This window comes from Pseudopodoces humilis, chromosome 3 (genome assembly GCF_049639895.1).
Source record: "Pseudopodoces humilis isolate 2021_Gansu_Grassland_sample_001 chromosome 3, ASM4963989v1, whole genome shotgun sequence".
Lineage (NCBI taxonomy): Eukaryota > Metazoa > Chordata > Aves > Passeriformes > Paridae > Pseudopodoces > Pseudopodoces humilis.
The window spans coordinates 69,382,747-69,406,635 of NC_142202.1; the positions used below are offsets into that span (position 1 = coordinate 69,382,747).

General features: G+C 41.0%; 1 protein-coding gene across 5 annotated transcripts in view; it reads left to right on the top strand.

Annotated features, from left to right (window-relative positions):
* Positions 1-23,889, top strand: part of SESN1 (sestrin 1) — a 77,803-nt gene that overhangs the window by 40,910 nt on the left and 13,004 nt on the right. The window contains exon 1 of one of the 5 annotated variants that reach the window (XM_014263430.2): positions 19,887-19,966. The exons of the other annotated variants lie outside the window; for them this stretch is intronic. The gene's annotated coding sequence lies outside the window, so the exon portion shown is untranslated. Of the gene's footprint in view, positions 1-19,886; positions 19,967-23,889 lie in introns of those variants that run through there. 5 annotated transcript variants of the gene reach the window in all.

The window sequence follows — 23,889 nt, forward strand, 5'->3', positions numbered from 1 at the left end:
GTGAAATTACAGGTATGCATCTGGGATATAACTTGACCTTCATTATGGTTGAATGTCTTCCAGGAAGTATTAGACCTGGTTTTCATTTTAAGAGGCAGAGTTTATTAGCTCTGAAATGGTGAAAACAGTGTCACAGTTATATGGTTTCTGCACTGAAGCTGGCTTGTGTTCAAACACCTTCTTGCACTGATGGTCGGTAGAGGTGCACTTTGGACTTTTGGACCTGGATGAATTTGCAAGCTCAGCCGTACAACAATAGAAAACTGGTTTTAAAAAAGCTTTGTTTATAGACTAAGTGTATTTCCTATGGAATCATTCAGATATAGTGCAAGGGCAAAAAAATAATTCAGATGGAACATAACTACATTTTTAAGCAGAAGACAACTCTTTGAGATGTTAACTGTAAGAAAAGAATTGCCTCTCTTGATGGTAAGGTAAGCTTTCAGTTTCAGATAAGTACAGCGCTTGAGTAAATAAGATCAATGTATTTAAAGATGATAATAATAAGTATCAGATATTTGTAGAGAGGGATTTCACATTGAATTTCACCACATATGTAGGCTCTTTACACTTAATGGATTGCTATACTAATTCGTATTATAATTCAATAAACAATGGGTTTTAGTCTTTTTTGCCAGGTTATTACGTTGTGACAGTTCTCAGGCATCGTAATCATTGACTGTGTTTCCACTGTGGTAACTGCTGTAGCACGATGTTTTCTTTTTGCTGCTCTCCAATAAGATTGTAAGTTTTAAAGAAGGAAAAAGTGTCTAAGACTTTTCAAAGGAAATTACTCCATACAGACTGAAGTGCCTGATCATTGCCTCAAACTGAGCCATAATGGTGAAGAAGCCAGTTTAAGAAAACCTGGCACTGATTAACAAATAAAGGTGGAAATAGATATAGGGCTTGTGTGCATGACTGCAGGCAAAATGTTTTTCTTTAAGGGGTTCTTGAAAGGAGACAGGGAGTCCTAGGTTATGTGTAGGATAAAAGGGAACATTGGGTGTTAAGAGACCTACAGTTTTCCAGCCATGTTCTTTCCCTGTCTTTCCTGTGCCATTGTATACACACATGTGCAAATGTTCACAAATTAGGGTAGTCCAAGGCTCCAGTGGATGGAAAGTTGCTCCTCTCAGCTACACCACTGTCTTTCAGAGCTGCACTCAGCATTGTTTCCTCCTTTTTTTCCTGTAGGATTGATTTCTGTAGTCACATACATTTAAAGTATCCTTGAGCTCTTTTCCCTTCTACCCTGAATTTCCTTTTTAGTAGCATTAGAAATATTGTTTCACATTGACTCAGTAAAACTCCTGCAGAAACTTGTTATCCATCCATCAGGTACATCTTACCTTGGCTGGGGTCTAGACTTCCATACTTCTGTTTCACCTCTACCCATGAAAACTTGAAGAGTTTCCCTGCATTCCTTCCTTTTATCACCTGTGACTAGTTTTTTGAAATCTGACCACCATGTACTTGGGGGAATTCTTACATGGAGACTCCTGGTCCTGCTTTTGTGTGAATTTTTGTAAGTATACCAAGGGTCCTGAACAAGACTTATTAAACAGCCGTGTGTTTTTGTTTCCCTTTGTGTGTGCCTTGAGAGATTTGCTGATAATCATCACTGTTCTTTGATGTGCTGACATCTGTTGTGTGAGGAAAAAAAATATATGGGCCTTCCAGGATGTAGGACAGGATTGCTCTCTCTTGGCAGAGTTCGTGTGAGCAGGGAATGGGGATATAATTGTAGTAAATTACCACTGAAAGAAACAATAGAGGAGAGCACAGGCGGAAAGTTCTGTCTGAACTGAAGCCACTGGCAGGGAAGCCCAGAGAGGGACTGCTCCCTGGGCCAGCCAGGCAAGGGAGAGGATTGTCCTGCTTTTCTCTGTGCTGGTGCAGCCTCACCTTGAGTCCTGTGTGCAGTTTTGGGCACCACAGTGCAAGAAGGATATAAAGCTATTAGAGAGCATCCAGAGGAGGGCCGTGAGGATGGTGATGGATCTGGAGGGGAAGCCTTATGAGGAGCTGAGATCACTTGGCTTGTTCAGTCTGGAGGAGACAGCAGTACTTCAGCCACTACTTGTTTTCTTCAGTCACAAGAGTTGCACAGAACAAGTAGAACATTTTGTCCCCATCTTCTGTGGCAAAGATGAAGTAACAAACTTGCTGTCCAAGGTCATTACTTACCTGTCTCTGAAGAAGTCTTTCTCCCTGACAGAGTAACTAATAGGGGGGCTGCTGGAGAAGAATAAGAAATTCTCAAAAACTAGCAAGAGCTGGTGCAAAAGTAGGGTTGAATAGAGACGGCATCTATGCCTTTTGAACCACTGTGCGAATGGTGTACTGCAACCAGTTTATTATAGAGTAGGAATAGACCTCTCTTAATCCCCCATCCTCTGCAAAACATTGTTCTAGGGTGCAGTAATATTGTGTACTGCTGCTCTTCCTAGGAGCTTCATTTGCCTGCTCTGAGAAGTTTATCACAAAACAGTTATTCTTTAGGAATTTTAATTCACCCTATTCTTTATCCTTGTCCCTCTATTTCTCAGTTACAAATCCACTGCAGCCGTACAAGAATTGAGAACAACAAAGAACAACAATGCTTTGAGCCATACTTAAGTTGAAATACCTGCTGTCATTTCTATTCTGTCATGTACTATATTTGATGCTGTTTGCTTCTAGACTTGAGTTTGTTTTGCTTTTGTATCTGGATGAAAAGACAGTCGAGCAGCCGAGTCACACTGCAAGAACATAATAGAAGTCTTTCTTAGCAATATGTTCTTTGAGAACTGGTGGTGTGTTAAATTATTCAGCAGTTAGAGAAGTTGGTTGGTTTTTTTTTAATAACAATGAAGAATCATTTTATGTTCACAGATTCATTCAGATAATGGTATCAGGTAAAATATATTTCTTAATGATAAGGTTACTTGAGCACTCCTTTAAGGACTCATGGCACTTCTGTCAGGTTAGGCAAACATCTGTCAGTATGACAAAGCTGCAGCTGATTCTGCTGAAACAGGAGGTTGGTCTCGAGTAGGCCTTCAAGGGTCCCATCTGTCCTTTTTCTACAGCTGGGTTACTTTTGTAATTTCTTTGTGACTGTTTCTGAGGTATTTTGTATGGTGTGCTGTACAAATTTCTTTCAGATTTCAAGGTGTATTTCTCTTGATGGTCATGAAGTTTAAAACATTGAAGAATATGTAATAATCTTCTGTCACTTGTCCATCAGTTTTTGCACCTACCAGGTAAGCCAGGCAGAGTTCAATAACTATATATTGAAAATAAATAGCTGCTCATTTTACAAAGTTCCATCAAAAAAACATCAAAATTGTTGGCTAAACCTCTTTATCATACCATTTTTCTTTGAAATCCTACTTAATGCAGAGTATATATCTCTAAAATAAGTTGTCTGACCACTATTTCTTCTCCTGCTCTAGTATCTGTAGCAGTGGAGCCTTTTAGGAAAGAATTATTTGCTGTTTTGATGGAGAGGAAAAACCCAACTAAAAACATTTGCTAAACATTCTAAACTCCTTCCTTTTTTGAAGAAAAATAGCGTTGTAGCTGTTACAACAGCAAATCAGACCTGTGGGGAGAGGTGCTCACTTTTCTCAGATGAGCTCATACAACTGATAAAAGTAGATAAGCTTCTAAGCCTGATCTGAAGTAGAGCTTGCCCCCTGTTGTTTTCCAACTGCTTTAGTTGATACAATGAAATACATTATATAAAAATAAAAAATAAAAGCAAAATTTATTTTCTTACAGGATTCTTTAGTAAGTATTTTGCAAACTGGAAATTTCATATAGATTGACCTTCATATTTACTCTGATGGTATTAACACTGCTCCATATGAAATAGAATTCTGTTTTTATGTATTAATAATGGAAGATGTAGCATAGGGAGGATTAAATGCTGCTAAATAGGATTTACCCTCTTCTAATCTGGACAGAACTGAGGTTTAGATGTTTCTCCATGAGACCACAAGACAGTTGAATTTACCCATTCTTGGTTTTTAACGTTAGACCTTGTGACTAATCAAAAACTTTATTTTCCTACTAGTTTTCCAGCCAAGTAAGTAATATCTGTTGATTTAAGGAAGAAGGTAACAGATATTTATAGCTTTTTTTAAAGGGTTTGGACTTCCTTATCTTTCAGAATTTAAATTCAGTTTCACTGTTGTGTCCAGGAAGTACTTTCAAAAGTACATTTCCAAAATGCATTCATGAGGAGAAGTGGTCTTAATTCCACAAATGCAGTGTGCATTTGTTCAAATAGGCCACTGGAAGTCCCATCAGTTCTTGGCTCTAAGAGCAGAATACTTCCTAATGGAAATAGGTATTCAGAAAGGGGAAGATTGCTGGGTTTGGAAATGCTATTTAGAAAAGTTAATCTTCAGAATATGGTATGCTAAATTACCACAACAGCAAACCCCTCTTCTCTGAAGGAATTCTTGGCCTAAATTTTCTTCATGAAAAATTGGGGGTGTACTCCCAAAAGCCCTATTTATGTGTTTCCAGGTAAATACTCTTCACAGAATAACCTTAAGCATGCTCAGAAGCTTGTCATGTTTCTGTGGCTGGGCTGTGTTTACACAAGCTGCCTAGGTGAGATCACTCACTTTGCAGTGTGATTGGTACGTGCCATGTTATTAGCAGCTCTGGCTATTCATAAATGCCCAAATAACACCATGAGGTTACAGTGAAGCAGCCAAACTGCACGTTTTTAGAGCATAATCCTCTTGGGTACGTGCATTGAGGCAGGGGACCTGTGACTGATACTATTGATGTTTCAATGAGGCAGCTACCTGACTACATTCAGATACAAGGTGTTTTCCAGTTTTTAAGGTTCACCTCATCTTTCACAGCCCTTACAGAATGGCAATACAATCCTTTCTAGTGTCATACTAAGATGATAGGAACCCTAACAAATAGGGAGACCTGGCTATCTTATGTATGCTGACTTTGCAGCCCAAACAGAAGAAAGTACCAAGAAACCCTCCTTTTTTTCAATAGGATCTAGATTACAGGGTGATGTGCTTTAAGGAGGGATTGGTGTTGCGAAGTTTATTTCTATAGCCTCAATAAGGATTCCCTGCGTATGTCATCCAGAGTAAGGACTGCACCATGAAAACATTGCTGCAAAATGAATAGTCACAAATGTATTTTGAATGACAATATACTTCTTACTCTGAAGGATATAAAATCATACTCATTAAATGAAGAAGTGTATTTCCTAACAGGTTTATACAAACAGAGCTGATTGAACATAAGCTCATTGAATCTCCCTAGGGCAATTGTATATTGACGTTCTTTATTTCCACCCTAGACTTGCATGGAGGCAATGTACTCATAAGTATCTGTGGCTTGTTTGTTTGTTTCTTAAATATTTCTTCCCAGTGGAATAGCTTTCCCCTTCTGCAAATAATATTCTGGTTATGTTTATGCAGTGGTTTCTGCAATGCCTTGGAAAAAAACACAGGCTGATAAATGTCACAGATAAGTAATTGGAATATGTTTACATCATGTTTTGTGGTGCAACGTTGGACACACCAGAACTAGCTCTGACAGGCTGGTACAATGAGGTGAAGGACTGTGCCAGGAGATAACCTCGGGTCCCAGAAGTTGCCCGGCTTTGCTGCCGAGCACTGCACTCCTGTTAAGAGTCCTGCGCTGAAAGGGCAATGCTGCTTCCAGAGCTGGCATGTGGAGCAGCTCTCTTTGGTGCTGTGTCATGGCTAAATAGCCCTTGTTCAAATCAATGGCCCAGATTCTTACAGAGCTTTTTCATAAAGCTCTTATTGTATCCTGGGCAAGACCAAAGGAAGCAAATCAAATGTTAGGCTATGTTACAGGCAAGGGAAACCAAGACAAGACGTGGCATTGTACATTTTCACCTTAAATGCTCTTTGGCTTTGGCCGTTTTACAAAAAGCACGTCAGAAATAGGCAACTTACGTTACCAGAATAGGCTGGATTTTGGCTGGGATGAGAAGATGAGAAAGGCTAGGGGAGGGATTAAGGACTGAAAAGAGATAGTTTTATGTTCCTTTCTGTTGTCTTATTCTAAGAAGTGATACAAAAATTAAAAAAGCCATAGTAAGTCTTGGGTAAAGCAGAATATTACAGGATATTCTGGAGGCAAGAGGGAAAAAGCCCTTAAAACAAGTTCTCATCTCCCTCCTCACAGAAATCCTCCCCACTTGCCATCTCCATTGTCAATATTTACACTGGATTATATTGAAGGTGTACAGTTATAAAAGTCTTACAGAGAATAGCAAGATCATCAATTACATAAAGGAAGGAAAAACTTAATCATTGTAGCATGCCTGGACAGACTCTTGCAATTTATGTGTCTCTTTGGTATTTGCTAAATATAACTGGTGGGATGGTAAAAGATGATTTTTACTATACAGTTTGGAAAAACAGAAAAGGGGAGAGTGAAGGGACAGTAGAGTTCAAAGCATTGTGTGAGCATTAAATAGCCCTAATGCAAAGCCCACCTCACCGGCATAAGGCTCCTTGCTGTGTGCCAAGAGAAGGAGATAAGGTTAATCACTATGTACAGAATTCAAGGGCACAATTCCTTTTTGCTTTCTTATCTGTACAGACTTTTCAATTGACTTTAATCCTTCTTACACAGGCTGTTTAAATCCCATCAACACTGTTTATAAATGGAGATTTCTTTAATAACTCAGCCTTACCCAAGCAGACAGTTTTCAAATTGCTGCTGAATGCTGTTGTATTCATTAAACCTCTTGCCAGCTGGCCACTATTTTTTGTCATCTGAAAGGCTTTGAATCCCTCTTTGCTTTGGAACTTGACTGGTTTTGTTAAATTATGTTAACAGGTAGTCCTGCATCATTTGTCACTGGCCTGTAGTGTTAATTGCAAACATCGGTGATGATTTGATGTCTCTGAAAATCTGTGTGATAATTAGATGCTCTGTGGAGCTCTGATTTATTGAATTTGAAGATGAAAAAAGTATCTCAGTTTTCTTTTTCAGATGCTATGGATTTAACAGCATACAAGATTGTCACTCATGCTGCAGATTTTAGAAAGAAATTGTAATAAAGTCCGTAGAGTAATATGAAGGCTAGTTTTTGTCTGTAACTACTGCTGTTTAAACTGCTGATGTAACCAGCTGGAACTGTCCCAAGTTTGGGTGAGTGTTTGTCCAAAGAGAAAAAACAAATACAGTAGCCACAATGGCAGGAATAGATAGGCTACCATTTTATTTTCACATCAGATTTATGTGTTTCTGTTTGCTAGCAGTTGTGGTTAATAATAAAACTTGGAAGTTCAGTTCTACATATTGAATCCATCTGAACAGGTTATACAGAAAAGCTCTCAGACCATTGGGAAGGATTTGGTTGCATTTTGGTCACAGACTCAGGTAAACCCATGTTTTCCATAAAGTACCTGCTCTATCTTAAACTTCCACTGTTTGAAACTTCAATGAAGTTGAATCACACCAAATCTCACCCCCTAAAAGCTGCTTTTAGTCTGAGAGAAATGGTTTCCCCTAGTTGCTGATAAACTACATGGCAATTTACAAGGCTGCTATCCTGGGTGAGTCCCCATACTAAAGAGGGCTGTCTCCAAGCCCAACAAGTACAGGGATGCCTTTCCCTAGGAGTCCTTGGTTCTGGATGCTCATTCTCCCCACCAAAGCCTCTGGTTTGCCGTCCTTAATTTCCAGAAACTGCCTTTTCTGGCTTTGCTCTCTCCCCTGTCTTTAATGATCAGTGGATCCAGCTGTCAGGTACTGGGGTGGAGTGCAGCCTGTTTTCTTCTACTTTTACATGTGTACATGGAGAATTTTCAACCTCTACCTTCCTAGTTCTTCCAAGGCAGAAGTAAGTTGTGGTGTGATACTAGCTGAGACAAAGCCTGTATTTATTGAACTTGTGCAACTTTCAGCTTCATAACAAGCTCAAATTTAGATAAATTCTCCTGGACTTTGTTTTTCCCGGGGCAGACCAGACGTTTTCAGTCTGCAAGTGGCTTTGATAAAGAGACATCAGCAAAGTAATAATGAGCTCTTGCACAGCTAGATTTTATTTTTTTTAATAGTAGCAACCTATAGAAGAGCAGAGATAAGACTCTTCCATAACATGAAAGAAAGTCTTTGCAGGTGGAAGTTCAGAGGAGAACTGAGCAGTTGCTTTGGTTTTGGGGCTTTATCCTGAAACCTTAGTACATTGCTTTAGCTCCTTCTAATTCTCATGTCATTGAAAAACTGAGCTAGCTTGGGAAGCAGTAGGGTCAGTAAGGAGAGACTGAAAACAATAAAGCAGCAGAAAAGCTGGCTTCTGAGTTCTGAATTTTGAGTCTGATTTTGTTGAAGTGGCCTCCTATCAGGGGAGAATATGATGTACAAACCTTACTGGCACATAAGGGAGACACACATAGGTTGATATCATCTCAATGTGAAGGGTTCTTATATCTACATTGGAATTATATTTAAGCAGATTTCCATTACACAAAATAGGTCATGAACCCAGGGTTCTGCTGAAATGTCTTTCACTGTGCACTCTTCTGAGTTGCCTAGCTGTGCTTGGCTGTACTAGTCAGTTTGGAAAAATACTGGGCAAAGGAAACAGTTGGAAAACTATTTCACAGTATGGAACAGACGTGCCGATTCTTGGAAATGGCACTTAGAAGTTAATTGAAAACCTTTGAAGCTTTTTTTTTTCCTGGGTCTTTCTCCACCTACTTTTCACATAATTGCAGCTCTGCTTTAATAAGTTTTCAAATTGGTTCAAGGGCATCTAAGATGGGACACTTTGCTTGATGTAAACTGTTGTTTGTAAGCAGCAAACCGTGGAGGTCAATCACCCTTCTGCCACAGGAACCATAGGCTTTCCAGGGTGATGTACAAATACACTTATGTAATCATTGAGGTTGTTACCCGACTAAAAATGTGCACTGTCTCTTCAGGCACTTTGCTTAAAATCTTCAAATCTAATTTGTTGACTCTAGTTCCCTTCATGTTCCTTTCACAATGTTCTGTTAGTTACAAGCTTTCTGAGCAGCTGCCCACTCCCTTTGCCCCCTGAGACTACTGGGAACACCGGCTAAAGGTTGTAGACAGTTTGATGAGGAAGTTCATGTTAGAGTCAAATGCAGCTGGGGAGCTTCTCCAACAGTTAGTGGAAGTTTTGTATGGTGAGAGGAAGAAAACATTTAGGGAGACACTGGTGTAAAACACATGGGAGAAATGGATGCAGCTGTATTCCTTCAAATCTGATGGTGATCAAAATAGCAGGATATATGCCAATAACAATTAGTTGACACTTTGCTAGTTAACAGAGAAAACATGAAATAAATTTGCTTTTAGAGGCTTTATTTACTGTTTGAAAAGTATAAGTGCTGTTGCTCTAGTCTGTCAACAAACTTAATGAAAAAACCAGTTACTATATTGTATATTCTTTTATAAAAAAATTGTAACCACACTTAGTTAAGAATTTATTGGGATACTCAAATGCAAAATTCAATTCCTTTAATATAGACAGCTCCCATCAAGGAATTTTGTCTAAAAAGGAGTGGAAAAGGCATTTACTTGCCAAGTTCAGACTTCTGTTTCTACTGCAACTTTTTGATATTCCTGACTTTTAAATAGACTGCAGTCTTTCCCATGCTCTAGGTGCTTGAAATTGAATGCTTTTAGCTACTGTTGACTGAGAATTGTTAGCCAGTAACTCTCAATGTGAGACTGATTGCTTTAAGACTGGCTTGGATACCTCTGTGTGTCCAATGTTCCTTAACATTGTACTTTTAGAAAAAAGTTTTGCATAGTGACTTGTTTGTGGTTGTTCTCTCATTTTTTAATAGCCACATAAATGTCAACAAGCTGGCATGCAAGGCAGCATAGCAGGGTTGTAGGATAACTGTGTCCAGTACCTTTCTGTCATTCTTGTACCCAGATACCTTCTTAACTTAAATTCTCTCTTGGCCAGTATTCTTGTGATGCCTCTACACTCAGACCTGGATTTGTGCCATCAATCCCATACATGCTGGTTACTTATTACCGGGCAGGCCTGTCAGTGCCTGAGGATGTAGTGTCCCTCTCTTGGGAAACATGTGTCTGGTAAGGCTTTTTCAAAACAAAGGATCATTTGTTGATATGCAGAGCAACAATTCAGAGACAAGAATATTGAGCCAAAAATCTAAATGTGTGTTTTGTTTTATGTGAACGTCTGTCTTGTTATGAGGCAGAGCAGGCAGTTGTGGGTTGGTTTTTTATATCAGTGAGTACCCATGCAGAGAGCTAGTCTGTTTTTAGGACTTCATAAACAGGGCTGCCATTACCCACACACATTCCTGTCCCTTCCACCCCTGCCATCCCCTCCCCTCCTGGAAGATGGCATAGACAAAGGGAAAAAAATTCATTTGGTCATCTGAGGCTTCTGGTAGCTGGTTACGATCTGTATTATGATGGCTTCATGCGTACACAGGTGTCTGATGTTTTTGGAACAGGTTCTGACCTGTTACACAAATGATACCTGGGTGGTCACTGGCAGTACCCAGTGAACTAAGATGGTTCTGGATGTGCTGCAGATACATTTCACGTTTTCTCAAAATTTGCTGCTTTAACATCATCTGTGCTGCCCACCTGGGCTGTGCCCACATTGCCATGCAGAAACATCCTGACCCTATCCTGTCATTTCTTTTATGGGGTTTCTCCCTGGGAACCAGCTCCCCAGCTTGCCTCTAGCTAACATGTTCCCTGTGCTTTCAGAGCAGCCTGTGTTTGAGGTTCAGAACCGTTAGGAGAATTTGTCCAGTTGCTGTATCATGTGAAATCGGGCAAAGTCCTTCACTCCTAACATACTTGCTGTACAAGCTTATATGGTGGTTATCTTTCTTTCCTGTTCAGGTCAGCTTAGGCGTGGTCAGATGATTAATTTTGGTTGCTTGTACAAGACCATTTCCCTCAGCCAGGGCAATGTGTTGCCAGAAACAACCTGAAGCCTCAACTGACTCCAGTTTAAAACATTCCCTCCCAGCAATGTCTTGATTGTATTTCAACAAATTAATTAGAGCAGGACAGCTATAAGTGCCTGCCTGTGTGTGTAATCCTACTTTATTGTTCTATAGCCCCAAGAAAGAATTCATTGTAGAAAATGTGGCCCTTGCACATGGAAGAAAGAACATAGATGATATTGCAGTGTGAATTCAGGTACACAGGGTTTTATTTATTTATTCATTCAGAGCAAAGAATCAGCCTCTTGTTGTTACAAGAGGGGACTTGGGGAGCCCTCTCATTTGCCACATTTGAACCTCCCTTTCTGGCTCCTGGTATGTACTAGTTCTACATTTCACCTGCTGGCTATGGACATGCAAGCACCTTGCTTTAGCAAAATGACTTCCACTAGGCTTAAGTTTGAATCTAGAGAGATGATGCTAAGGAGTTCTCTCTCATTCCCTAGCCCAAAGCCTGAATTCTGCTCTGCCAGTCATTGGTGGTTCAAATCCTAATGCTGATCCTCACCCTAGTTTCACTGTGAACCCCTGGTCTAGGCTCACCAAAATGATTTCTCTGGGACTTGTCTGTCCTGTATGTTTTAGCCATTGTGCAGTGATCCTTGACATCTCCAGACATATGCTTTGCCAAGTAACTCCTTATTTGCTGCAGCTCTAAAGAGTTGGCCTCTGGCCCTTGTTTGCTACAATCCAAATTTGGTTTAGTCTCACCCTACCAGCTTCAGAGGAGTGTGGTGGAACATGTAAATTTCTTTCAAGTCACATTTCACATTAAGTTATAATTTGTTACTTGAATGAAATATAAATTTACAAAAATAACAGAATTAATTGTGTCTCTCTCAAGAGAAGGACTTCTCAGGAAGATGACAAACGTACCCTGATAAAGAGAAGTCATCATCTCTGCTGTTGTTAGTAATATAGACAAGTTAGCAAATGAAGCAGAGTTTTTTGCTAATATTTATTTTACAGGCTGCAGTGATCATTGTTGCATCTTCATCAGTAGTGAAAATGTGATCCTGTTCTGCCCAAGTTTTCTGCTGTGTTTTGCTGGTTTGGTATCCCTGCTGAGTGTCCAGAGGGCAGTTGTCATGCTGGTGCGGAGCAAAGGGACAGGTATGGATTTGTAGCTTTACTGACAAAATGAGAAGGTGTTTGAACACTTGCAGCTTCATATCCAGATTTATCAGCTCCTATTCTAATCCTATCTTGCAAAAAAAAAAAGAAAAAAGTGTATGTTTAGTATGGTATTTGTGCATTTTCATTTATGTACTTGTACTTTATTTACTTTACATTTGGAAATTGCTATTAATCAGACTTCAATAGTAGCTTGATTACAAGATGCTACTGATTCTGATTAGGAAATCTGAGACCATTGTCTCCTACAGCATATCTACTGTATGTATTTTCTATTTGCCTTACAAAATATGCTTTTGAGAAGGTAGAGGGGGGCAGGTGTTAACAGTTGCATGGTTTAGATGACACTATTGCAGACAGCAATTGCAGTCACAAAGTCCAGAAGAGTATGTGGGTTTATTCAGATCCTGAGCAGCTCAGTTGCAGAAATCTCCTGTGACTTTACAGTTGTCCTGCAGGGACCCAAAGCCTTTGTCGCCAGTGGAAAAGTGCCAAGGTGGCAGTGGTAGCAGGAGGATGATAGTCCTGCAGGAGCTTGGTGCCAGGCCAGTTTGTCCCTGGGGCCTTGAGGGAGCTCTCCAAGCTCTGAAGTTATCCAGGATTTAGAAGGATGTGGAAGTTGTGCTGTGTTAAACAGGGGCACGTGTACCATGTCCTTGAAGCACGTGTTGGCAGGGACACTGCAGTTTGCTGGGGCTCATCAGAGCGGGTGTTGGCTGGCACTGGTCACAGGGCAGGGGTGGCTCCTGATGGGCTGGGAGGCTTCTGCTCCCTGCTGTGTACCCACATGGAGTGTCAGTGACCTCTTAACTCACTGTAAGAGGAAGCAATGGCACATTGCTGCGAGTGGCAACAGAATAAAACCCATTGTAGGAAATGGTATCGATTCCTAAGCAGGAGACAGGCCAGATCTTTTAGGGTTTGTATCAGCAGGAATGCAGTACTTTTCTTAGTTCTTCTGATTTAGAAAGCAAAGGCCAAAAAAATGATTTGTTTGAAAAATCTTAGCCATGTCTTCTGAAAATGGGAAGAATGAAGGTTACGGTGCTGTCTGAATTTAAACAAAACACTAATAAAAATTGCCAGAAATGACAAGAAATGCATGATTCATCTGGGTATTTTTTATGGTTCTCCTCATGCAGAGGTCTTAATGGGTTTGTCTCTGAGTACCAAAGCAAAAAGAAACAGATCTGATATGAAAATGACAGATCTGGTGTTACCTCCTTAACTTGTAACAATCAGTTGTTGAACAGTATATAGAGGATGATCTCTTTTCTTAATGATTACCATGAAATGAATGATGTGGGTTGCTCTTCTATGATGATGCTGTTTACTTCTCTACTTAACTTTTTGCCAAGATACTGGTCTAAAGGAGCTGATAAACTCTATATAATAGTATTGTAATAGGCTCCATATATTAAGTAAATAAGGAAAGAGACTCAGTAGAGGAACTTGCAACCCTCCTGACAGGATAGGTCATTACAGACAATGCAAAGGGAATACAGCTTTATGGTTATTTGGAATTTTTTCCTAATAAAAAACTGTGATGTTTTTCCAAAATTCCCAGACTCAGTAAAAATAAGGTACATTACATGGGACACAGCTAGACTGTGAAAAGTGAAAATAAAAGAACTGATTTTTTATTTTTTTTTTAATTTTTATTTTTTCCTGGCTTCTGCTCTTTGGCACTCTGAGCATGTGTCTGAATGTGACAAGTGCAAGAAGAAAGCCACAAAACAGTTCCCCAAAGTGCAGTTGCTGACAGAAGGGTTCCTGAATCTCTAGCAGTAATTCACATTATTAGTGTAGTACTATTTCACTTCATTTATCACACTGTAAAATCAAGCTACAGATAAATAGCTGAGTCTTGAGGTACACTAAATGGCATGACATTTTGTCATATTCCATTCTCGTTACTTGTGGTTTTGTGGGGAAAACATTGAATTTATTTTAAAAAAAACCAACAAAACACACACAAAAAGAAAACACACAAAAATATCTTAGTTTTTGAATGCAGAGTGAATATATATGAGATTAAGAGTTGACTTGACTTCTTGACAGAGCATTTCATAAATTTCTAGTTTGTTCCTTGGTGGAGGCTCTGCAAAAGTAAGCTTTTTGTATGTTGTACCTGTGGAATCAAGTCAGGCATGAGCCTCAGGTCCGAGTATGAAGCAATTTTCTAGAAACACACTTGAACCCCTAGGAGTAAAGATGGCAAAAAGCTTCTGATAAAATGCACTTTTGGGCTGCAGTCTGTATGTTCTGGAATAGGAGAGCAGATTTTAGATGCAAGTTATTTACAGGACTGGGTCACTTGCTGTCATGGTCTCAGCCAATTCCAAAAAGTCAAGTGTAACACTCCAGTACTCCTAAAGGCCTTTTTCCCCGTGTTCTTGATGTTGTGTCTTATTTCTGTCTGAAGCTAGTAATGAGATGCATTTTTCTGTTTTATCTTCTATTTTCATATTAAGACTATTTCTGAGGTTAAATGCAGTTAAAAGACCCAATGAAACCGAAGCCTTGAACTCACAGAGATGATTCAGCCGGCCTTTCCTTGCTTTGAAGATACATGTTTGCATTGTGTGAAAGGTTTATTGGCAGTTGATTGCTCAGTGGGTGATAGGGACACTTCCATCTGTGCAGGACAGGCCTTCCAAGAGCATCTCTACATCATGGTGGTAAGGCAGGGTCAGACAGCATTCCAGGCAGCATAGCAAGTAAGGTACTGAATTGTCTCATTGCTCTTCACTGAATCAGTCATGAGGATTAGGAGTTGCAGGTAGTTCCCAAGGGAGAATTTTCACTCAGTGGACACATGATAATCATCTCTTTTCAGTACTCATCTTGGAGGGAGGGGACACCAGTATAAAATGGTAGAATATATCCCAGCTCCAAGGAGCTGTGAAATATGTTTGGCATTGGCATGGCCCAGGAGTTTGCTACTAAAGGAAAGAGAGGTGACCTATTTAGGCCAAACCAGTTCTAGAAAGCTGTGAGCTAAGTTTTATTTTTCTTGTCTGAACTCCAAATACACTCTTTTATTAAGGTTAAACTAGTTTTGTTTAACCTTAATGCTTATTTAGTACTGAGAGACTGCAGAGTGACTGGCAGCCTGCAGATGTTCCATTCCCCAGGGAGTGGTGTCGAATCTGCAATCTGCAGCTGAACAGCCAATCCCCTCTCTATACACCTTCTAGCCATCAAAAGTTCAGAAGTTACCTGTGGGATATCAAGGTCAGCTTTGAAGCTAGCTGACAGCTTTGATTTTGGGAGAGCTATGTCCGGGGGGCACTTGTTAACTTGAGTATTCTTACGTGGTGGGTGAGTCCAGAGACACTTCAGAATGGCAGCAGCAGGACCCACAGCCAGCTAGCCAAACAACTTCTGTAGCTCAGCTGCTCTCTATCAGCCTAGGAAGAGCTGCATACCCTCATAAAAAAGGGGAAGGATAATCTGATAAGACACTCTTTCAATCTTCTAAGCTTTAGATATGCATCTTTAATCTACCTAGTTGCAGTAGTCTTAGAAATCATACTTCTGATTTTGTGTCCTTGCCAAAGCATGAATAATCTCAAGATCTAAACTTCTTATAGCTCCCTAAATTAAACTTTGTACTTCTGCTACCTAATAACTGCAGAACAGAATGTTAAATTTGGACAAGCTGTACTGACAGTAAAAACAAAACAACTTGTGGTTTAGAGGTGGGAGTGAGCTGTAGAAATCTTAAAGGCAGAAATTACCAGAAGAAGGACTCTTTGGGGGCAGTAAGAGTCCTAAGGGATGAACCAAATAGTTCAGGAAACAAATAAAACCACTGGCATTCTTGAAGCTTGGTGAGTTCAAGTCAGTCAATTGTGAGAACAGCTCAGGTGAAACAAAGGAGTCTCACAACCTCTTGTAGCTCTGAGAGAAAAGATGGAACTTTGATGGGAAATACAGTGGGCTAGGAATGACGTGATTTATAATTGCTCACAAACCAGCATGATCACTTTCAAGTCATTTGTCCATTAATGCTGAAGATGTGGCCATTAAGAAAGCAGCATTTAAGCAGGGTCTAGAAATAGAAAACCAGCATTTCAAGGACAGATAAGGTTTGAAGACAATAAATCTAATGTATGAATAGGGTAAAATGTTTGGTCTTAGTCAGCCTTATAGTCGTAAAGACTACAAAAGGAAGGCTTCTGTTTATTGGTCTAAACTTATCTCCTGATGTGGCCAATTGTCAGCCCTCCATACTAATAAACAACTTGTTTTTGTTATTATTATAAAAGTATCAGGTGTAGTGACATTCCTAAAGGGTTGATCCTTTTTGACACATACAGCAAGAATTTTGATTGTACAAAGAATACAGTTTATTCTCCTCCCTAGAACTGTGTACCAATTCTAATAATAGAATGATTTTTTTGAAGCCTGACAATCAGATTAAGGTTAAATCAAGAGGAATACTTTCAAATACTGGCCTTTTTTTTTCTTACTTGCATGCTACAATGGTATGTTCTTCTATTTAATTTAAAATCTTTCATCACTCTAATGAATGGTTTGATTGCTGTGCCATATTGTTATCATGATAAAGATTTTTGGTGTTTGAGAAATAACAAATGTATAATCAAGGGATAGAAGAGATTAATAGACACATACAAAATTTGTTATGAAAAGGGTAGTGGCTGTGGACAGCAAGAAACGAGAGGAATCCCCAGGGAAATGTTTATAGAGGCTGGTGTGGGACTGCTTAGTCTTTGCTGAAACACCTGGTGACTTCATTAAGGCACCATGTTAGGTGGAGCTAAAACTAATACAAATCAGCTCAGAGCACCAAAGAATTACCTCGTTTTACTTGTTCCTGAGAAAGAATCATCTGGTCATCCTCCAAGATACTGATTTGATGTCCAGGGCATTGCAGTAACAGGCATTTCAAGTGCTGCTGCCTGGATGGCTCTTCTGTGGAAAGAATTTAAGATGTAGGTTTGCCAGTTCTTTGGAGTAATATGTTTGTTCTGAACTTGACTCAAAAAGTTGCCCTATTGGACTGAAACAGAACGGTTTCAACTTAAAGCAGCAAAATGCAGATATTTTTGTTTGCAGGATCAGGCTTTTCATACTTGTAGCTGGTTGGTCTCATTTTAGCTTCCCCAGGACTTTTCTTTAAATGTAGCAATAAGGAAAAATTACACTTCTGATAACTTAGCGTGCACAGATGTTAAATGCCAACTTCTGTGGATGTGCTTTCTATGAAGGAGTATACTTCCATGCTTTAGGTGGTGTTTGCTTTGAGTAAATGTCATTTCTGGGTGAAAGGAACTCTGTATCTATCGATATTTTAATGTTAAACATCTGTTGTTGTGTTTTCCTGTAGGAGCATTTCACTAGATCTCTGTTTAATTGCATCAATACATGGTCAAACATACTGTTGTGTTTCCCCAGGGGAACGCTCCAGTTATGCAAACCAAACCATGGATCTGTCCCAATGTTGCCTGGCTGCACTGCAGTTTGCACTCATCAGTACCCAAGTGAGCTTTGTGCCATATTCTCTCAGGATCATGTAATTGGTCATACTAGCTCACAAACAGGAATAATTTCAGTCTGCAGTTGTGTACTTAGAGATGAGCAGTGGGCTTAGATTTGTGTGGGCTCTTCAGTTTGGAGGAGTTGCACTTTGGAAATATTGAGTGTGGGCTGGGGTGCAGAAAGGGCTTGCAGCAAGCTGGGGTGATGGGATTCTGCTAAGGCAGAGGCATACCTGGGGCCTGAGAAGGGCTTGTGTACTCTGGCCATATGGGAGAGCTTTTAAGTCCATTATTATTTGTTTGCTGTGGCTGTGCAACTTCCTCTTCCCCTTTGTACACAGTTTTTCTGACGTGCTGTCACTGCCTCCATCTCTCCTGACAGAGAAAGCGAAGAGCACGATACAATTTCCTACCTTCTGTTGTTGAGTTGCTTGTTTAAAGAGAGAGAATTTCCCTTGGTCAATGCCAGAAAAGAATCTGTATCTGCCAAGGTTCTTTGTATAGGAACAACTGTTAATATAAACACGCTTCCTAACAAATACCCAGGCAGTACAAATGACCACATTGGGACAAAACCACTTTGGAATGAGGGAGTGCTGCCCCTCCTCCCCATCCCTTCTTCCAAGGGTATTAACAAATTCATTGAAGGGGATGACCATTCATCTGTCATCCAGGGAGACTTCTTATGCTTCTTCTTGCATTTCAGCTTTCAGGTAATTACTCTCCCTTTCAATAGTTTTTCTGAGTGTGAGCCAGTTCTTTGCCTGTGTTGAAAGAGGAGCCCATGCCACCTTTCTGTTATACTTTGGCCTGAAGTAAGCAGTGGGAATTAAACACTGTTCTTCATTAGTTTATTTTATTATCTCACAAAATGTAATCTTCCTTGCCAGTATTGCATTATTCTTTCTCCATGCTTCTGCTGAGCATTTTATAAAGTGCAACAAGGTAAAGACACTCAGTTTCTTTTGGGGAAACTTAACCAGCTTCAAGCCAAGGCCCCAAATAAGGATGGAGCTCTGGTACTTGGGCATCTCTAGGTAATTTAACCTTTTAACTGCTGCTAAGCCTTCAGCAGTAGAGTATCCCTTGGTTCTCCAGCATTAATTTCATGACCCAGAGGTGTGGTAGTATTTGAAAACTGGAGAGGAAAGAAAGCCTTTAAGGCTTAAGAAGTAGAGATGTGCAGAACTGTTGTCTTGCATCATGTTGCCGTGTTCCCCTGGCAGCACTGTCCTCAGTGTTTTCTGCATTTAGCTGCTAGGTTTGATAACAGGAACAGCCTGTGAGCAATTTTGCAGTGTTCAGTTTTACATTTAACAGAAGTGTAAAGTTCAGTGTCATGGAATTTCCCTGCCTGGTTATGAAGATAACTTGGTACAGCTCAAAACCGCACAGCCTGAACTGTAGGCAGCCTTCGTCCCCCAGGTGAGTATGTTTAGGGGTTCAGAGCTGTCCTGGCCCTTCTCCCATGAAAACTGCAACAAAAGATCTCTTGGGTACTGCCATATTTTATTTTAATTCAAATTATTTGAAGGAAAATTATCTAATAGAATGTAGCTTTATAAATCTTATATTGTGAAAGAAAAAAGAAGTAAAAATCACGTGGGCCAGCTCAAGGACTTCTTTCTTTTGAAGTAATTGATGACTTCAAATCCCAGACCAAAAGAGGTGGGAGATGCAAGGCATCTGGCAGAGTTTACAGCCCTGGGGGGTCGGCAGGCGCAGCACAGCCTGCTGCAAACAAAGGCCGAGTGTTTTGCTGATACGATTGCAAAACATATGTTTGCCCAGGACTGTTATGATCTTGGGAATAGGCAGGAGGCCAGATTTCTGCAGCAGCAGCGCACTTAGTCACACAAATATCTGCAAAATGTGAAGCTCCTCCGATTTCTCGGTTTAAAAGCCATAATTATTTTGTTGCTTAAACAGAAGGTAGAAACTCTTGCATAAGGAACAGGAGAGAGGGGCGGAAAGCATTGTCCAAGGAGCGTCTCTGTGCCGGGGAGGAGAGCGGAACGGAACCGAAGGGTCCGGAGCTCGGGGCTGTCCTGCCGGGCTGGGATGGACTGAGCGGGGGCTGCCGTCTCTTGTGCCCCTACCCGGGGCATGTGGTGCCGCTCCCGGACACAGGGAGCAGCCGCGGGGTCTCGGGGAGCTCCGCTGCCCGGCGGGCCAGCGCCCCGGCCGCCGCTCCGCCCCTGCACCGGGCGGGCGGGACGGGGCTGGCACCGCCCCGCGGCTCTGGAGCAGAGCCCAGCGGGGCTCAGAGAGCGGCGAGCCCGGGCCCAGCCCCGCAGCGCCGGGCCGACGGTGGCGAGGCCGGGCCGGCAGCACCAGGTACTCGCGGGTGGCCGGGGTGCCCCCGCCGCCTGTCCCCGCGGCGCTGAGCCCCCACCCCAGGGACGGGGGTCTCTTTCCCCGGGCGCATCCCTCAGAGAAATCCCTGCTGGAAGGAGGGGCGGGGACCCGGGCAGCCCCCCGCGGATCATCCGAGGGGCTGTGAAGGAGCAGCGGCGTTTCCTTGCGGGCTCCTCGCTCGGAGGGTGTCGTTCGGGGGTTCGCAGGTCCTATTCAGCCGCGGGATAAGCAGCTGCTGCCTGCGGTGACAGTGCAGATGCTGTCGCTATCCTCCGCGACGCCCGTGGTCCCAGCAGAGCTTATTCCTGGTGTGTGTGGTAACCCGGTGCCTCTGCGGAGTTCTCGGGCTCGTCCGGGTGGTGTTTGCCTCGGAATTGCTCGGCGTTTACGTCGTTCTTGCATAGATTTGGATTATCCTTTTGAAACTGTAAGGCTGGTCTTGTGTTTCTGATGGAGAAGAGCGGGTTGTAATTGTAAACAAATACAAGTCAAGAATATTATTTTGGGCAGGAATAAACCTGCTGATTTGGATCTCTCGTATAAATTTCTTATTATCACCACTTTAAGAGTCTTCTTTTAAAGGAAATTTTTAAATCCTCGGAACTGCTGTAGGATTCCTTAGAACCTGTTTTGTATTTTCTGATTGAGAGTAATCCTGTACTTCATGGATACATATAGATACATATATTTGGATATATGCTTTGCTTTGATGTAATCCAGCAGTACAGTCTATGTAGTTCAAACGGTTACTGTCGTAATCAGACTGTTTACTTCTGTGTCACCAATTTATTGGTATCTAAATAGTGTTTACAGCAGGGAAATTGCAGGCATTCATTCGAAATCCTTTGCCTTTTAATGCTTTCTTTTTCATTACTGAAGTGCCATATAAAAAACGCTAGGCACTAATGATTGAAACTCAGCCTCAGTTTCAGTGAGCTCATATCAAAAGTAAATTGGGTTGTGGACTCTAGGCAATTGTGTCACAAAACCACTTCAGGAAGAGCTGTTAATGCTGAGGAAGAGTAGGTAGCACATAGGCAGGCACCTTGAGACTACTGCAGTTGGACCTGCTTGTTCTGCTCAGTCTTAGAAAATGACCGGAGAAGAGGTGCTAGAGATGGAGACAGAGGAGTCTGGGCTTTGCTTTTATTCCTGCCATTGTGAACAAGGTGTGTGATCTTGAACACACTCTCTCTTGCCTTGAGTTCTGTCTTGAGTCAAGTCACAGAAACTAGATGGGGATGTTTTTAAAATCAGGTATTTCAAAGGACTTTGAGACATTCAGAGGAATTATAATGAAATTAAAGTAATTTATCTCTTTAAATTCATGTAAGAGTAACACGCTCTATATGAAAGAGGAACAGTTCAGCATTTGCCATGCTCTAATTCCAGTGAAGAGTGGTAGGTCTGTGTAACAAAGTGCTTTGTAACAGAGGGGGAGTACTTGTTCCCAGTTCTTGAAATCCGCACAAGTGCAGACATGTCTATTGCTTCAGCTGAATGGCAGTCTGACATACCCAGCAAATGGTACCAGAGCAAAAATGTAAAAGTACATGAGCATTTCTAGGATCATTTTTTTCTGTCCTTTTAAGGTGAAATCATGGTTTGTTTGGGAAAGCCACAGCAATTAAAGCTCCTTCGGTATTAAATAAACATAAAATAGGAAAAACGGCCAGCTCTGCATAGCCCCACATTTAGAAAAGATGTAGCATTTCTCTGTGTGTAGGAAAAGAAGTCTATTTAATCACCACTCTTTGTTCCTAATTCCCTCCTTCCTAAAAGTTTTCTGTCCAGTATGGAAACTACAGTAGCTACTGTATTTAGCAGAACTGAAAATACAGTTTTTAAGCTGAGTATGTATCAGCTTGGGGACAGCTTGTCCTGTGGGGCCAGTTGTGCCAGCCCTCATGTTAACTTCCTAAACATGGAAACTCCATTTGTAGCCTCAGTGTCACCACCAGAGTGGTTTTGCTTGGTGGTCTTTAAAAGGGAAGTAGGAACCAGACAGTTCACAGAGAGCGCAGCAGCAGCATGAAGCCTCTTAGACTGGTAAGTGCCAAGTCTCCCTTGGAAATGCAGCACAACCTTCTTGGACACTTACATGCTTAGGGACATTCCATCCTATAAGCTTATAAAGCCCTAAATGGGTATTTTTAATACTCATGCTTCAAATGCTCATCATATTATACTAAGCCGAATTTTCAGGAGATTGTGTTGAAGAGTTTTTAACTCAAAGCTCTTTGTGCCTTTCTTAACCCTAAGCTTGGGTTGGAAAGCGCTTAGGTTATGTAAAATGATGACTGGTTGTCTAGGAAAATGTTACCTCCAAAAAATTCACCTCAATCTCATTTCCCTCTCTGTTCCTTACTGGATTGTTTTATATTGTATTATGGGGTGTGATTTTCATATAATTTTGTTTGAATCTAGCAGCACTTAGTGCTTAATCAGGACATAGATGATTCAGATAAAGATGTTAATTTAAATTTAGTTTAATGAAGTAAATTGATAATTATAATTTTAATTTGCCTCTGGCTTGTCTATGATAAAATGTTCCCTTTGCCATTTAGAGAAGGCATAAGTATGTAAGTCAGTCTTTCTGGTAGATACAAATCTGGTAGACTTGATAGTGGTACTGCCTCTACTTGAGGGGAGCAAAATGACTCACTGTGCTAACACCAGGGAAGCAGTCTGAGTGAGCATCCTGGATCATGGCTCATCAGTCCTGAATGATGGAAAGTTAGCAGTCTGGTAACAGTCCCGAGATTCATTGGACAAAACTACCATTGAGTTTTGGGAGAGGTTTTGTGATAAAGGGACAGAGCTTTAGCTGCAGGGAGCCAGTAGTGAGAGACCAACAAGGATCTGGAAAAGCATTTTAGCCATACAGTGGAGGAAGAACTGTAGCTTAGGTTAGATATCTGTTCCTGTTTCAGAGACTCTGTGACCTGGCTTGTAGCTTAGTTCTGTTTTCAGTGTTTCTAGGTGAAATTTCTGATACTGGGTGTCTGCTTAGACTGTGGCTTTTTTTTTTTTTTACGTACATTTTAGAGATTCAGAACCAAAGCAGATGATGTCCTATTACTAGCACAGGTAATATGTGTTGTACTTCTAAGTATTTACAAACTTCTACACAGTTCAATTTTTTATCTCAGGCTTTTACATAAATTTGGCAGGAATGATGTTCCTTAAAAACTGGGCTGGATCAACAGCTGTAAGATACACAAAAGCTCTTAAGTTGTGTGAGTTTACACATGTTTGAGGCTTTAGAGTGGTCTTCCATGCAGCATATATGTGCAGGCAGTACAGACTTTTAGTCTGGTTGTCCTTGTGGAGTTGGATGTGCTAAGTGAGCCAGACTGGTCAGAGTGAGTGGTAACTGGGAAGTATATAATTAAGCTTGCAGACTTGTCTCATTAACTTTTCTGTCTCAGCTCTGCAGTGCTGTTTCTTGGTGTCAATTTGCATAAAGCATTTCCTGCCTGAGAAGTCTCTGAACAGGCACACAGTCTGATGATTAGGGCATTAGCCTGTGACTTGAGAGATCTCAGCTCAAGCCACCAGTCTTCTGTAGCAGCTTCTCTTAAGATGTGTAGCTTTTCCAGTTCTCAGGGATTTTTTTTTCTTCTAGATGGGACGTAATGTACTTGTCCTACCTCACAGGAAATCTTGCATTATCTAAATTTGTGAGATACGATGCTGGGCTGATAATGGCAGTGGTGAGCGATGTGTAGATTGAGAAATGATAGGTACCTGGTGAGCACAGTTCCCATGGAAATAATAATAGTGGCTGTACAGAACTACAAGTTACATTACATAAGGGGGAAGAGGAGGCTTTTCTGTGTTTTTTGAGGTTGCCTCTATCAACACAGCCATACAACATTTACATGGCTAAAGTCTTGCTT